This window comes from Canis aureus, chromosome 16 (genome assembly GCF_053574225.1).
Source record: "Canis aureus isolate CA01 chromosome 16, VMU_Caureus_v.1.0, whole genome shotgun sequence".
Lineage (NCBI taxonomy): Eukaryota > Metazoa > Chordata > Mammalia > Carnivora > Canidae > Canis > Canis aureus.
This window is the reverse complement of record NC_135626.1, coordinates 54142966-54159284: the sequence shown is the minus strand read 5'-3', so window position 1 is coordinate 54159284 and position 16319 is coordinate 54142966.

Sequence of the window (16319 nt, the reverse complement as noted above, 5' to 3'; positions counted from 1 at the left end):
CAACGCGGGGCTAACTGAGATCATGACTGAGCCGAAACCAAGAGTCAGACCCTCAACTGACTGAGCCACCCAGGAGCCCCAAGACGTCTGATATCTTAACTACGAAGTATCCTCAAGAAAAGCAATGGATGGAGTATAAAAGGTGTTTCTTTTTTTTAATAAATTTATTTTTTATTGGTGTTCAATTTGCCAACATATAGAATAACACCCAGTGCTCATCCCGTCAAGCGCCCCCCTAAGGTGTTTCAATCACCAAAGGACTTTCAGAAAACTTCATCATCTATAACAGCTTGTTTCTCTGAATGTGTCTATTTTATTCTGATTTACCAGTTATCCTTATCACATATATCTCCTCTCCTCTGGTGATATCCTCTTCCAAATGAGTTAATACCATATGTAGCAAAATTACACAAAAATGTCGAGAAAAATAATTCCTATTACATACCCACAAAGCAAGCATATTACATATGTTATATAAGCCTTACAAAAAAAAGGAAAAAAGAGAAATAAGAAAAAGAAAGAAAGAAAGAAAGAAGAAGAAAAGAAAGAAAGAAAGAGAAAGAAAGAAAGAAAGAAAGAAAGAAGAAAGAAAGAAGAAAGAAGAAAGAAAGAAAGAAAGAAAGAAAGAAAGAAAGAAAAAATCTTTTTGCATGGTAAGTTGTATATACACTGTTAACTTTTAAGGAAATTGAAGCAAAGTTTTAAGAGATTAAGTGATTTTCCCAAAAAATATTCAACAAAAGAGTGATGAAACCAGAATTTGAATCTATGTTTGCTGACCTACAAAGACTAAACTTTTCAATAATCTTAAATGGTCTTCCACATTTGTAAAATAATTATAATATTTCCCTTGGATAGTTGTTGAGATAATTAATTAAGATGTTTACGGAGTGCCTGGAAGATGGTAGCCATGATTCAACAAATGCTATGTCAGTGACCTGGAAGTGGGGTGAGGCTGTATGTAAGAAATACCTAAAAATGTAGAAATCACTTTCAGATTGGGTAAGAGGCGACAGCTGGAAGAATAGGAAAGAGCATAGTAGGAAAATACAAAAAAAACAAACTTCTGTTATTTTAGAAAATTCTAAGATCAGCATAAACAGATCATTGGCAAAAATATGGGCATTCAAGATACTGCTGGTGAACACTCAGAAGGAAATTAGAAGAGCAATAGAGAAAACCTATCTCTTTCTAGACAATAACTACCCCATCACAGGAATAATTTTAGTAGAAATACATGTGCTAAATCATTGCTATTCAGGTTCAGAAGGCAATGAGGACAAAATTTTTGGAAACTGGAGGGAAGAAGACCCCTGTTATCTGGTAACGGAAGACTTAGCTGGATTTTGTCCTGAGATGAGGTAGAAAGCAAGATTTGCAAAGAATGAATTTGTATATTTATCTGAGGAAATTTCCAAGCAAAGCGTTGAAGGTGCAACCTGATTTCTTCTTGCTGCTTATAGTAAAATATGAGAGGAAAGAAAAAAGTTGAAAAAAGAACCATAAAGCCCAAAGGAACCAGAACTTACTGGCTTGGGAAATTCTTAGCTTATCCAGATTTCAGAATATGTTAAAATTAAGAGATTCATGGCCAGCATAGTGCTCTGGAAAGAAAGCCAAGGATGTGGCTGGATGACGTTCTGTTGGTGCCTGGCAGGGACCAAAAGGTCAGAATGTTCAATCACATAGAAGGCTCTTAGAAGATATTAGGTGTACGAATGATGAATTTCATCAGACACCTCAGTAGAGGCCAGGAATAGAGATATGTTTATCCAGGGAAGATTTGTGAAGGAGCCTCCTGTGTAATGAAGTAAATTCCCCAGACACAAATGGGAGACCCACAAGGCTTTTAGAATGTTATATCAATGGAAACACCATAAGTTTGGACTCAAAAGCACAATGACAAGTTAAAATAAAGGAAGGCTATCTTATCCCCCAAATCCTACAGTCAGGAAACAGGCTGATGAAACCACTTACCTCTTAGAAGATATTAGGTGTACGAATGATGAATTTCATCTTACCACTATCCTTCAAGAAACAGGAGGGACAAGTCTGAGGGCAGAGCCACAGGTCCAGAGGATACTCAATTCATGAGCCTTGAATTCTAATTTGCCCTGCTGAATTTGTGAAATTCCTTGGGACCTGTGATTATGTCTTTCCTTCTGTTTTATCCCTTTGGATCAGGGATTTCTATCACTATCAACTCTTGTCCTATACCAGTCTCACCAGTGTATCTTGGGAGCAGATGACTTATTTTTTACTTTCACAGGCCCAACAGATTGAGAGGGATTTTGCTCCATGATGGATTAGACCCAGAGCCTCATCTATGCCTAATTTAGATGATTTAGATGATGAGATTTGGGACTTTGGAGCTGATAAAACTTAGATGAGATTTGGGATTTGAGCTGATGCTCTAATGGGTTGACAGTTGGGGGGATCCTGTGGTGAGATGAATATATTGTGCGTGTGAAATGGACGTGAATCTTTGGGAACCAGGTGGCAAACTGTGCAGCTGAATAGGGCTTCCTGAGGATGCCATACCCTATTCTCTGGAACTGGCGAATATATTACCTTACAAGGAAAAGGAACTTTGCAGATGGGATTAAGTCAGGATCTTGAGACAGGATGATTATCCTAGATTATCCAGATGACCTGGATGTAAGAGGCAGGTTCTAGAGTCAGAGTAAGAGAAGGTGATATGGTGACAGAAGCAGATTGAAGTGATTTCCGTTGGCTATGGATCATGAACCAGGAAATGCAGGGGACTTCTAGAAGCTGGAAGAGTTAAGGAAACATATTCTCCCCTAGAGTCTCTAGAAGGAATGCAGCTTGCAGCTACCTTGATGTTAGCCTATAAAGCCCATTTAGGACTTCTGATCTCCAGAAACATAAGATTATCAAATTTATATTGTTTTGAGCCACTAAATTTTTGGTGATCTGTTACACCAGTAATGGAAAACTATTACAGTATCATAATAAAAACTATTAATATTGTGCCTTTTCATTTATATATTTAGCCATGGTGATAGATATCTTTCTTATATGCATTGTTCAAATCAATTCCTTAAACAGAAAATACTAAGCAAAGGAGGACATTTCATTACAAAGAAGTCTTCTCATTTTGCCTAATGCCTGATGTATCATGTTATAATGAAGAGAAATAAATATTAACTGGACCCAAATGGACTATTTTAAAGATTTAATATTTGCTATTTATAACGGGTTTTTACAGTATCTTGATCTGTATCAGTTCAAATGTCTAGACAATATTATTTTGCCTCCAGAAGTCCCTTTTCCCTTATAAATTGCAACCCTACCCTACAATTCGCAATCTATAATCTACGGTCTTCAGCTACTACAATAGCAGATTTTCTAACAATTTTTCTAGAGTGTGCGATAGAATTGAATTTCACTTGGAGATTTTTATTTGGCTTAACAAAATTGATAAAAATGTGCTGAAATAAATTTTTGAAAGAAATTTATATATATATATTTTTTGGTTGGTCTGAATCTGGGGACCATATGGCTTAATAGTTTGAGCATTCTTTTCCAAACTTTTTAGATTGCACATTCCTATCATTACATATTTTAAGCACAACCCACAGTATATGTAAATTTTTGTATTTATATACTATATAAGCTTACTATATTATTCATATTGTATATCCTATACAAAAACAATTTTTAAAGAACAAAACACAAAAATTGAAATGAACCTCTTTCAGATTTTCTGCTTATACCCCAGCAGGTCATTTTATATGTCCACAGAGATGTGCACAGCCAGTTTGGAAACTGCTGATGGCAAAGCTTGAGTGGTAGAGGCAACCCGACTTTGTTGGAGGACCAGCTCCTCTTCAGGCATTGTAATCTCTGACAAATTAAATTGGTTTGTTGAGTGAACTAATTCACTTAAGCACATCGGATAGGTAGCCTTTTTCCTGGAAATTAGAAAGAGCTTAACCAAAAATTGTGGTTATTATTAGTATCTGATAGTATTATTATATTATATACCTTCTATATATTATTATATTATAGTATTATTATATTATAGTATTCTTATAGTGTTTATAATACTTGCTGAAATATCGTATCAGACTTTTTGCTTGTGTTTCTTCTGGGTTTCAGGTTTGCTTGGGGGAAAAAAAAGTGACTTTTTGATAAGCAAAGAGTTGTCCTTCTTGAGAAATGAACTTGTTTTTAACTTCCACGGTCTCTCTCTACCTACGGTGCTTATCTCAGTGGCATTGTGTTCTGATCGTTCTGCTTTGCACCAGCCTTTGAGCTTTTACTGGACTGGTTGGCCCTTGTCGATTTGGTAATGCATGTTTTATGTTTACATGTGTTCTGATATGACAGACTTCTGTAGAACAGAAAAACATTTTCTAGTCTATGTACCTTTAGTCCCATGCCTTATATTAGCTGGAAAATAAATGCTTTCTTAATCACAATTTTTATTATAAAGAGCATTCCTTAAGGTGATAGGATACCTTCGGTTCGGTGAGGGGCACAGCCTCTCATTTAGAGGAAACAGGCTTTATAGGGAAAAGGCAGTCTCATGTTTTCTTTTCCATGTCTCGCCTCCTAGGTTCTTCTCAGCAAGCAGGATGAATGAGTCTTGTACTTATTGATGAATATTACATTCCCTTATTTTTAATTAACCAACCCTTCTATAACAGTTTGCGATCTATTAAGTGCTTTTCTAATTGTCGAGAGAGTCCCGTAAGTTGGTTTAATTGCAGCAGAATGATTTCGTGGGAAGAGAAACGTTGGCTTTTTATACTTGAGTCTAAGAGATTTGTATTCCTTTGTGTTTTTAAACTACCATTTCCTCCTCTGACCCCCTCCCCATCCTGCACACACCCCTACTCAGGGCAGTCAGGTGTAAAATTAGAAGGGAAAGAAATAATGCAAGCATGGAAAATATGAGATAACATTTCTAAAAATAATTCTGGTAACAGAAGCAGTCCACTTTGAAACCAATAAGAGGGTGTTAAGTCCTCTCCAGACTGTATTTCTCAATCGTTCTTCATTGGTGCTGCCTTCCGCAGCAGACTAGGACCTCACATTTCTCAATCGTTTTCCTGGGTCACTTACCTATGATTTTAGAAGATTGCCCAACGTTTGATGCCAAGTTTCTTTTTTATAACCCAGAGAAGTGCGTGTTCCCACCACACTTCCTCCATCGCTTATTTCCTCCTCTTACTGTCTTGTTTACTTCTGCCCACTATGGGGGGCCAGCCTTTGATTAAGTTGTGAAATTTGTAGAATGTTCTATAGGCTTCTCCAACACCTCTCTGCAGCAAGCTGATGAGATGTCTTGGAGAATTATTAAGCCCAGTCTCTTTACCTCCTAACAATTAAAACTAGGACAGGTTGGAGAGAAGTTATAAGAAAATATTTCAAACTACAATGAGGAAAACTTGCTTAAGAACAAAAGCTGTTGAAGAATAAGATGACTGACTTGGGATAGGATACAAAATCTTATATATATAATATATATATATAACATATATATATATAACATATATGTTATATATATATAAAACAAAAGTAATACATTCTCATAAGAAGTAAAATAAATCAATCAGAGATGTAGAAAGAAGGAAAAAAACATGAATTTACCTTTTTCGGTACCCTTAAGTCCTACTGTAAAGAATTTAGCATGTATTATCCCATCCTTTTTCTTTTTTTCCTTTTTAAGATTTTATTTATTTATTCATGAGAGACACAGAGAGGCAGAGACATAGGCAGAGGGAGAAGCAGGCTCCCTGTGGGGAACCTGATGTGGAACTCGATCCCAGGACCTTGGGATCAAGACCTGAGCCAAAAGCAGATGCTCAACCACTGAGCAACCCAGGTACTCCCATCCCATCCTTTTTCTATGTCCTTTTTCTTAGCTTTTTTGGGAAGAGTTCCTACGAATATGTCTTATTATGGCAGAGGGAGGGAGCTATTAAGCATAGTTCACCACTCCAGTGCTTAAAACCTTCCAATGAATCTTCACATCATGCAGAGTAGAAGGTGAAATCCTGGATGAGTGACCTCCCCACCTCAGCTTTGACTTCCTCTCCTGCCACTCCTGATTTCCTCTGCACTAGCCACCCTGTTCCTGTTCCCCGAGCTCGTCCTTGAACACACAAGGCTCCCTCCAGCCATAGAGCCTCCTGGAAGTGTCTTTTCTCTGCCTGGATTACACTTTTCTCTGATACTCATGTAACTAATTCCTTCATGTTCTTTATGTTTTTGCTCAGATATCATTTTCTCAATAACTTAGTAGTCTTGCTACCATTGCTGCTCTGCTTATTTATAGAAAGGGATTCAGGCCTGGTTAGTACTTGGATTGGAGAAAGAGATTCAAGGAGATGAAAACCCTACATCACTACTGTAGCATTCTTCCGGAAACCTACTGCATGTTTGCTTTTAATTCAACAAATAGAAGTTATGCTTGTATAATTTCTGTTCTTTTTTTAAGATTTTATTTATTTATTCATAAGAGACACAGAGAGAGAGACAGAGACAGAGACCCAGGCAGAGGGAGAAGCAGGCTCCATGCAGGAAGCCTGACGTGGGACTCGATCTCAGGACTCCAGGATCACATGCTGGGCTGAAGGTGGTGCTAAACCTCTGAGCCACCTGGGCTGCCCATAATTTCTGTTCTTAAGTCCTCTTTCACAGTATACCCTTTTAAAATTATTTTTAACCTTGAGATTTTATCACTGACTCTTTCACTTAAGAGATCTCTTCTTTCCCCTTTGTTACTGGGATTCTTAAGTTGTCATTTTTGCTACCCAGAAACCTCGAACTGTGTGTCCCTCTCTAGCCTGGCTCATTCGGGATTATGCCTTACTCTCCTCTCATGTCTTAGCAAAAGCTATTTGGTTTTGTGGAAACTTCTCCTAAAAGGCACATTCACTGAGGGGAGGAGGGGAAGAAGCTGGAAAATCCATGTATTTCCTTAATAACCCAAAGGCGTGCATTTCAAATGGTGGGATCCAGACATTAAACATAAGCAGGTCTCTTGCTTTCTGTAAGATATGTCCTGTACCTAACCGCCAAGGATTAGAAATCTTCGGTCTTGGAGAATATTTCTGTTTTTCATGACAGTCCAGGGGAATTAAAAAGAATTTAGAATCCATCATGATAAAACAAATTTTATCACTTATAGTACATGTTGCATCTAGATAGGGAAGATCGACAAGAAAGATGGCTTTCCAGCCCTTGGCTCTTTTGGAGTACTGACTTTTTCATCCAGTTCCTGAAAGCAAGAAACTAGAGAGTAAAAAACAGTATGCGCTCCTGACAGCTGCAATGCCAAGATAACTGCCATTTCCCAGGAAGGGAAATGTCATAAGAACTGGGACACTGATTGGAATTAAATGAGATAATCTTGATATTGATGATATCTACTTAGAGTTACATATTGCTGAATTCCTTGTCTGTTCTCTCTGTTTTTAACTAATTGAGTTAGTACTTTTTCTTTGCCTTTGCTAGCTCAAAAATAAGGAGGGCAGAGTTTTCTTTGACTCCTAGCATCTTTTTCATTGTTCTTTCTGTTAATGTTTGTGTTGGCCTCCATCACACACCTATAAATGGACAAGTGAAATAAAAGATCTAATAATATTGGATTAATATCGGTGATATTGCTAAAGAGAAGCAGTATTATGGGTGGAGAGTAGTTAAAATTATGCAATTTATAACTTTTTTTAAATTAAGCAATAACATTTAAGATTACTTTTCCAATAAAAACATAAAGCTAATAGCCTGATTTCCTATTATCAAATCCACTGTTTTTTTAAATGCATCTAAATGTTCCTGATGTGTTAGTTCAAAGTGAATATTCATTTGTTTCATTGTCACGGGATTCTCTAAACATTCTCTCACTATTTGTTTCACTAATATAATAAGTGTTGACGTCAATACTCTTTCCTTGCTTCCAACTTTATTCACTCCATGATGGTATCAAATAGTTTCCTGGATGAAAGAGAGTATCATAAATATTTTATTATGATACAATCATTATGTCAAATACTTCCTGATCTTCTCTTTGAACTGTTTATTTTTTGCTTTTAATGGGACATGGTTTGAATGACAGTTTTGGATGTTGACGTTATACATGTTATTTGGAATATTTGACATGTGAATTTAACCATACTTTGACTTTGACATACTTAACCACTATAGATATGTATGCATGGTTAGAAGTATATTACTTCTATTACAAAGCAAATATTTACTAGTATTAATAGTTGTGAATTTCACTTTTATTCTACATCTACCCTAAAGTCCACTGAGCTGACAATTATTTTAGAAGTACTATATGCAGAGGTCTGTGCTACCTAAAAAGATCCCGTCCTCCAGATGTTTATCATTCAGACATGCTATCTCATTCCAAGAAATTTTGGAGCAAAAAAGGCTTCCAATATCTTGGAATCTTCTTAATGAGTTGTTCAGTGTAATGAATATACTAGCTTTAACATTTTAAGTCAGTTTGCAATAATTTATAATGATTCAGGAAGAGACAACTTAAAATGCAAATGTTAAACACTAGTCAGCATTTATCCCAAATTAATTCTACCGTTAGACTCCAACGTGAAAGTCCAAGCAGCCAAAGTGGATTAAAAATGCTTGCACAAAAAAAAAAAAAAAATGCTTGCACAATATTCATCATACAGTTAGTAGCAAAACCTCCAAATTTATTTTGTAATCCCCCCTTTATTTTCAAATAACACAATAAGCAGAATTGAGAGCTTTGTTTGAAAGGGGGTACAGTCTTGGAATCATAGTAGTGGCTTATTCTACGGGAACCACAGTTCAAACAATGTCCACATGTCCAAGAAATAAATTGGATTTATGTATTTTATCTGGTTTTCACTTTATTGATATAAACTTTCAAATTTGATAATTTAATTAAATTAACCTATTGACAGAAACTCTGCTTGTTAGGAACTATATCTAAATTAGTGATGTCCTGTTTGACAGAAAACTGGGCTTTTTACTGTTTAAAAGCAGAATCTAAGTATTTCAAGGTTATGCTCCCAGGGATTCTGAGATATCAGTATTACGATATAGCTGTAAGTCAAAGATCCAAGCTCCAATCCACAAAGCTCCAGGACCCCACAAAGCAACTTTAGAGGTTCTTTAAATAACAAGTGCTAAATCCTACTTTCATAATACTGGCAAGAATCGAAGTTCATGAAAAATAAATTGTAAATCTGGTGTTCTGGTCCACTAGCATTACTCTCTGCCCTTCCAGATTTATTCTCAGGCTTGCTTTCCATCAAGGGAGCTTCACTGTAGGAACTACAAAGCCTAGGATCTTTCTTCTGGCCTCTGGCTGTGCTCTTCCAGTGAGAGTTATCATCAGAGGCACAGAAAGTGGGCATGTAGCCTTCTGTCACTTTCTTGTGGGGCTGTCACTTTTCCACGATGGCTTTTGCAGGGTGACTCCTCGTCAACATCTGCAACTCTCTCTGGGTTCTAGTAACCCAATTTTCTCCTTCTCTCTTCCAGGTTTAGAGGATTTATGTCTGGACTGGTGAGCCTCAGAAGGTAGTTCTGGGCACGGTGCCATCCCTTTATGATTCTGTTAATCCTGCCCTACCTCAGCAAATATTCCCTTCATTGAACTCTCTCCAATTAACCATTTGAATTAATTGTGTTTTCAGTTCCCTGCCAGAGCGCTGCTGATACGCGTGGTTTCATCTTCCTCCTTGCCATGAACCTATCAACAGGTCTCTCCACTCAGCACCACTCTTTCTCATCAGGAGTATGGTAACCACTGCCACCACAGACAAATATTAGTAGCTTACTACATGCCAGAGTGAATGCTCAACGCATGCTGGAAACCCTAGCAGGTATTTTATCTGTATCATTACCTCAATTGTAGACTCACAATAGTCCATGAAGTAGCTGCAATTATTTCTATTTTACAGATGAAGTTAAGGAACCTGGCTGAAATCTGTCAGCCACAAAGTTGTGAAGCAGACCAATGCAGGAACATTCGCTATGGAAACCCTACTTTCAACCACTTGAGTTTATTTCCTTTCTGTAGATAGCTGCCTAATTCGTTGGCATGAGTGCCCAAACAAGGAGCTTTTTATCTTAAAAAACCTAAATGCTTCCTTTACTTTATCTGAGTCTGAGATACCTACCTTGAAAATCTAAACCTCAAAGACTATATATTATATCCAAAATACTAACACTGAAAGAAGCAGCATGTGTACCATGCATGAGATGTGTTGCCTATGGGTGGTTTGCAACTGGGAAGCACAGAGTGACCGGCATAAAGTCTGAAGATTTACATGCTGTTGGACAAATGGGATGCCTTAGGAAATGGGTATCTCTCACCTCAACACTGGTGGCAGCAAGAGGACTCAGACTAGGCAATGTAACTAACAGACCCCAAACTGGGCTAGGAGTTTAGTGGGAAGAGGGAGGACAGACCAAGAGAGGACCCACCAGCAGTAAATCTTCAGCATTTGCTAGCTGGGTTCTGAAGAGACACATCACCTGTTTCACATGCTTGACTAAGGCCTGGCTTTCTCCTTTAAGCTTCCATTTCATCTCCCCAAATACGATTCACAACAGTATTTTAAGCTTAATGAAATGCCAAAGCACCTCACCCCACCCCCGCCCCCAGAGTAATGGTCCTGTGAGATTTGGATTATTATCTTCAAAAATAACTCTCTGCCTAAGAGTTTTAGAAGATACAATCAAAATAACCAATCCACTCCTTGGGTTATCTTACTATCCTCTTTTTAATGGGCACTGCACAATTCTCTAGTTTGAATGTAAACTTTCCTTATTCATTTTATTCTTTCAATTTCCATTTCTTTTTCTTTCTTTTTTTTTTCTTTTCCTAACTCACTTATCCTTTCCTTTGTAGGATTTTCTTTCTCTGAACTTCATCTATTATTACTTTTAGGAATCAGGGCCCCTACCAGTTGAACTCTTCACCTGGAATAAGAATAATCAGGCAGCGAGCACCTGGAAGGCAGGTACTCCAAGGTGAGTCATGCTATCTCCTCATTGTGTTCTGAGGCTTTCATGCCCTCCTCTCAGGAAACAATGTCTCTCATTCAATTTTAAAAGTCAACAGATTAGAATGGAGTCAGACAAAAGCAAAGCTGTGCAATTGTCCAGTTCTAACCAAGGTTTTATGATGAAGCCTTTGTACCCCTAGACAAGAGTGTATCTCGTGTTTGAGAAACACACAGTGCCTGTACTAATACCATCTCCGACTGATGTAAACAGGCATCGTTCCCCAAAACAGCACTTTCCTTTAAAATAAATATTAGCCTGATATATGTAAGGATTTTTTTCTACCTTTACTATTTAGAACACAAAACAAAGAGTTGCCTCGATAGTCAGAAAACAGTGAAGCATCTGTTCTTACCAGTGAAACCATCTATTTTCCTCCTAGTGCATATAAAACAAAATTAAAGACTTTTTGATCCCTTTTCATTTCAACCTGATAAGGTTTAAGGCTTGGAAAGAAAAATGCCCAGGACAATTTTTAGGACACATTGTCACAAATGTTCAAATGAATAAAAACAAACCTCAGAGTACTGTGTTGAGGAAAGTCGAATGAGATTATAGACCAGAATGAGGGGAATCACAATCATGCCTTTAATGTCATGTTTTGTTGAAAATATGTTGATGGAATCCTGATGGAAGGAAAGAACTGGCAGCTAATGGAGAGGAGAGGAAAACTATTTGTCCTGAATAGTTCCAGGGGCCACCCCATTCTCACTTACCACCATGGGGGAAAATGCAGACTAATAGACACTCATCTAAGCTGCTTTAGCTGGAACTCGATGATGGAAATTTCATAGAAGAGTTCTTTCATGAATATTACCTGTCTTTTCATTTACGGAAGAGGCCAGACATTCTGCTAAATAGTCTCTCCCTGGAATTTTAGAGTTTGGATGCTTGTCCTGGAAGCAGGAACATCAAGCCTGATTAAAGTGAAAAAAAAAAAATCTGAACATATATTAACCAAATTTTGACTTTTATGTCTTACCCAGATAGTTCCATTTTAATCCATCCCATTCAAAAGCTAAAGAATCCTAAAAGATTTTATTTTATTTATTGGCCTGAGGGGAGTCCAATTTTCATTGTCTATTTTAGATGACATGAGAAATAGTCCCAAGAAGTAAAATGTGTTTAAATTTATTTTTAAAAGGTACTTACACTTCCAGAATTACTTCCAAAAATGCATCAGGCTTCTTTCATTTAGCATTTTAAAAGATAGTATGATATTTTAATTTGTGATCTGTGACTACCAGAGCTTTTTAGAAAAACAAACACAAGTCATGCCAGCATTTTTATCAACATGGCTCTTCATTTCAACAATCATTGATTTTTCAAACTTTAAAATTTCCCAACACATCCATAAAATACACTTTCTCTGGCATGAATCATGTTATTACTGTGATTCAGGAAGTTCTTTGCAGGACTAGCTAATGACACCCAACTTATAAAATGAAATGATATGCTACCTTCAACAATTGGTGTTAGGAAAAGAGAACACGATAAGTTTGTCATATGTAAACAGTAGTCTCAAAACATAGGTGACCATTATTTGGAGAGAGTAATCATTCCAAGAACTATAAAGATGGATGAGAACTAAAACCTTTCTGTCCATCCTTGGACAATCATTTTCCTAAATCCTTGAGAAAATTAGATGTTGAATGCTAAGAGGAGATTAATGTTTTAAAGGAATAGCTAACTTTGGATCCGAAAGTGATCTTAGAATTTTTTCACATGAGTCTGTAACTGTCCTGTACTTTTAAAAATTCAGCTACTAAAAGCTGGAGCGCCGGGGATCCCTGGGTGGCGCAGCGGTTTGGCGCCTGCCTTTGGCCCAGGGCGCAATCCTGGAGACCCGGGATCGAATCCCACGTTGGGCATCCCGGTGCATGGAGCCTGCTTCTCCCTCAGCCTGTGTCTCTGCTTCTCTCTCTCTCTCTCTCTCTGTGACTATCATAAATAAACAAAAATAAAAAAAAAAGAAAATCTTTAAAAAAAATAAATAAAAAATAAAATAAAAGCTGGAGCACCTGGGTGGCTCAGTAGGTTAAGTATGCGCCTTTGGCTGAGGTCACACTCACAGGATCCTGGGATCAAGTCCCACATTGGGCTTCTATTCCTAGTTTGAGATCATAATAAAAAAAATGTATTTTCTAAAAGAAAAAACAAAACAAAATAAACAAACAAAAAAGTAAACAAACAAAAATGTATTTTCTAATGCAAATCATCCACTTATTCTTGGGATAAACCCCAGTTGGTTTGATGTATACCTTTTTCTTTTCTTTTCTTTTCTTTTCTTTTCTTTCTTTTCTTTTCTTTTCCTTTTCTTTTTTAAGATTTTATTATTTATCCATGAGAGACACACAGAGAGAGAGGCAGAGACACAGGCAGAGAGAGAAGCAGGCTCCATGCAGGGAGCCTGATGTGGGACTCGATCCCAGGACTCCAGGATCACGCCCTGGGCTGAAGGCGGCACTAAACAGCTGAGCCACCTGGGCTGCCCAGATGTATACCTTTTTCATCTAATGTTACATTATAAGTTAATTTTTTTTAAATTTTGAATTTGTGTTTATGTATATGAATAACCTTTCTGCCAGATACATGTTTCTTTTCTCATTTTGCTTGTGTACTATTTAATGCAAAATAGTTTACATGTTATGATTATAAATCTATTAATATGATTCTTTTTGAGATTTGTTTTCAATGTAATGCTTATAATAAAGTCCTCAAATCCAGGGTTATGCATCCTAATATGTTATTTTTAAATACTTTGATGGTTTCATATTTCTTCTCAAGATTCACATCTGTGTTATGTATATTCGTTTTTAATAAGATATGATTATTGGATAGCCTCTCTATTCCCATCAAAGTGCAAGCCATATGATAATTTATCCTTATATATCTGGGTGTATTAGTTACCTATTACTTTATAATAAATTACTTCAAAACTTAATGGCTCAAAACAATGATAAATCTTTGCTGTCCCAGAGTTTCTATTGTTCAAGAATTTGAGTGCAGCTAACCTGAGTGATTCTGGCTTGGAGTCTTTAAAGAGGTTTACAGAGGTTACAGTCAACATGTTACCAGAGCTATCATCATCTCCAGGCTTGAACTGAGGTTGGAAGATTTACTTCCAAGATGGTTCATACAAATTGCTTGTAAGTAGCTTCTGACTGTTTCAAGAAGCCTCAGTTCTTTGTAATATGGACTTTTCCTTTGGGGTTTCTTGTATACCCTCAGAACATAGTAGTTGACTTCTCCCAAAGCAGGTGATGCAAAAGGGAATAAGACAAAAGGCACACTGCCTTTCATCAAAAGCCAAGTATATTTATTTCTACAATATCCTATTGTAGGGTAGGTCAGCACTATTCAATGTTTGAAGGGAAGAATAAGGACATGAATGAATATCAGGAGACAAGAAGTATCTAGGGGCTATCTTGGAGGCTGGCTACAATGTTGGATCTATTAATGAACTACCCATTCTTTACCATTAAATCGAATATCCCTTTGGGTTCCAAATGTACAGTAGTTTCTTATTTATTTATTTTTTTAAAATATCTTATTTATTTATTCATGAGAAATACAGAGAGAGCAAGGCAGAGACACAGGTAGAGGGAGAAGCAGGCTCCACGCAGGGAGCCCGACGTGGGACTCGATCCGGGCTCTCCAGGATCACGCCCTGGGCTGAAGGCGGCGCTAAACCACTACGCCACTAAGGCTGCCCTGCAGTTTCTTATTTAATAGGATAATGCATCTCAATTTATTCCTCTGTTGTATTTTTTCAAATATTTATTTTCATAGGTGAATTTCAGAATTATTCTATCAATTTGAAAACAGATGAGGAGAATTTTTTATGAAGGCATAATTTATATATAATAAAATTCACATATCTTAAATAGATAGGGTTATTTAGTGGTATGACTGATGTATATTAAAATATAGAGAACTGTTTTCCAATCTATAATCAGAGTATGCCTTTCTATCTTTTTTCATTGTGTTCTGTCTTGTTCCTCAGTAGATATTTTTTCATTTGTTAAATTGAAATTTGTTACATTTATTCCTATTTTATACCTTGCTCCCATTGTGAGTGAGATTTTGTTCCCATTATTTTTCCAAATAATAATATTTATTATTATTCTGCAGAAAAGCTATGATAACTTTTAAAAAATGTGTTAGTGTTTATGATCGTTGAAGATTTGTGCCTCTTAGGTTTTCAAAATAGACAACTCTATCATTTGCAAATTATGATAATCTCATTACCAGTGTTTTATTTTTAACTTTTGAGTAAATGTTAAGTTCTAATAAATTGATTAGTACGTTAGGAACAGTATTAAATACAAATGTTTACCATCAGCAACTACCTTGAGTTGTTTAATTAAGAGGGGATGATAATAATAGCAAACACTTATAGAGCACTTACTTTCCCATCAGGCATTTCTGTAAGTACTTTGCATATGTTAACACATTATTCCTGAGCCTAGCTTTATGAGATGATCACTCCCACCCCTACAGTGGAGATTCCGAGAAATGCAGTAATTTACCAAGGGTATGGATAGCCGAAACAGGAATTCAACCTTCATAATCTCATTCCTTTCTTGATTCCCTTAGCTCCTAGCTATGTCACCTTTAAAGAGTCTATCTCTGAAATCTTTAGAAAGGAACACAATTCTGGAATTAGAACTGAGTAGATGTGGTGTAAAGAAGCGAGAACTTACCCCAGCTTCATTACAGAGTTGATCCTCATCTCTAAGACAGCATCTTAGATCAAAAACTAAAGCTGGAGAGGACCACTGAGGCCAACCAGTCCCACCCTCTGTAGGTTACAGAGGAGGGAAAACAAGAAATCTACAGAAAACTCCTCTTCTGATGTTACCCAGGTACCTAATAGAAGCTACCAACCTATTAAAAACCGAGTAAAAGAAGATGGAATTATATAATTCATGCCTTTCTGCTGACATGTCATTAGATACTCCTCCCTTCTATTCACAGTGATAAATGACCAACAGGAATAGGTTGCAGAAGGAGAAATGTTTGAATCAATGTTCCTTGGATTCTTAGACTGGGCAGCACTGATACTCTTTGATGTTAAAATGGTGGCATACTCCATTTGTGTGAAAAGTAGGGGTGTTTTTCAAAGTTTGTCAATGTTTATTGTATTGTAAGCAACAGATACAAATGGAAACAAAACAAAACAAACAAACAAAAACCAGATCAACAAACACAAAACCTTAAATGCATCTGAAAAAAGGGCCTGGATTCGTTTAGATTTTTCAAACAGAACTAAGCCT